This window comes from Mustela nivalis, assembly GCF_964662115.1.
Source record: "Mustela nivalis genome assembly, chromosome: 1".
NCBI classification, from domain to species: Eukaryota; Metazoa; Chordata; class Mammalia; order Carnivora; family Mustelidae; genus Mustela; species Mustela nivalis.
In genome coordinates this window covers 113,218,341-113,219,284 of record NC_139020.1, presented here as the reverse complement: position 1 = coordinate 113,219,284, position 944 = coordinate 113,218,341, and positions in this window count along the sequence as shown.

Here is a 944-nt window from a genome sequence, read left to right as displayed (position 1 = left end):
AAATAAACACATTACTTCTAAGAAAGCTGAGACTTGAGCACAGTTTTCCCATCTCCAGTACAATTGCTCTTTTGTCATCAGAGATGAAATCTTTACATCCAAACACAGGGAAATTCCCTGTAACAGCAGATGGGGCAGGTCTTGTCCCTAAAGGGCTGTTTGTATTTTTCCTCTCTCCCCATCACATGAGAAGTTCCTTTAAGCAGCAATGTGCTAGAACTGGTTTGTGTTGGCTCATTAGAGCAGGTTGCTAAATTTTCAGGAATTTTGTGAGCAGCTTAAACTGTTGGTAGCCTGAAATCGGCTGTAGTGGGAGTATTTACACCAGGAAACTGGTAGGTGCTACAAATTTGGGTTTTTTCCCTCTTGGAGGATTGGTTTGCTAGCACATGACTGGTTCTATGCCCTCAGTGAGCCCTCTCCAGCAAGGGCCCTATGACTCAAACAGCAAGTTAGTAACTAATATTCAGTGTCATGTGACCACTAGATCCTAGTGCACCACGGCCAGAGAAGAATGTGGGGGCCCCTGGCTTTTGCTTTGTGGCAGAGGCAAAAAAGAATATATACTTTGATTTGCAACAGAAACAAGTCAGTAGGGGTATCTGGGTGGCTTAGTGGGTTAAGCATCTGCCTTTGGCTCAGGTCATGATCCCAGGGGCCTGGGATGGGGTACCACCCACACTGGGCTCCCTGCTCAGCAGGGGACCTGCTTCTCTCTCTGCCTGCCACTCCCCCTGCTTGTGCCCCTCCAACTTTGACAAATAAATAAATAAAATCTTGAAAAAGAAAAACAAGTCAGTGATAGCCCCTGGACTCTGATTTCCAGACAACTGACTCACAGCTCTGTTCCCTGTTTCCTGTTCCAACACACACACACACACACACACACACACACACACAAGCCTGCATAGTTCCAGCTAAATGGGGACAGAATAGCTTAGGTA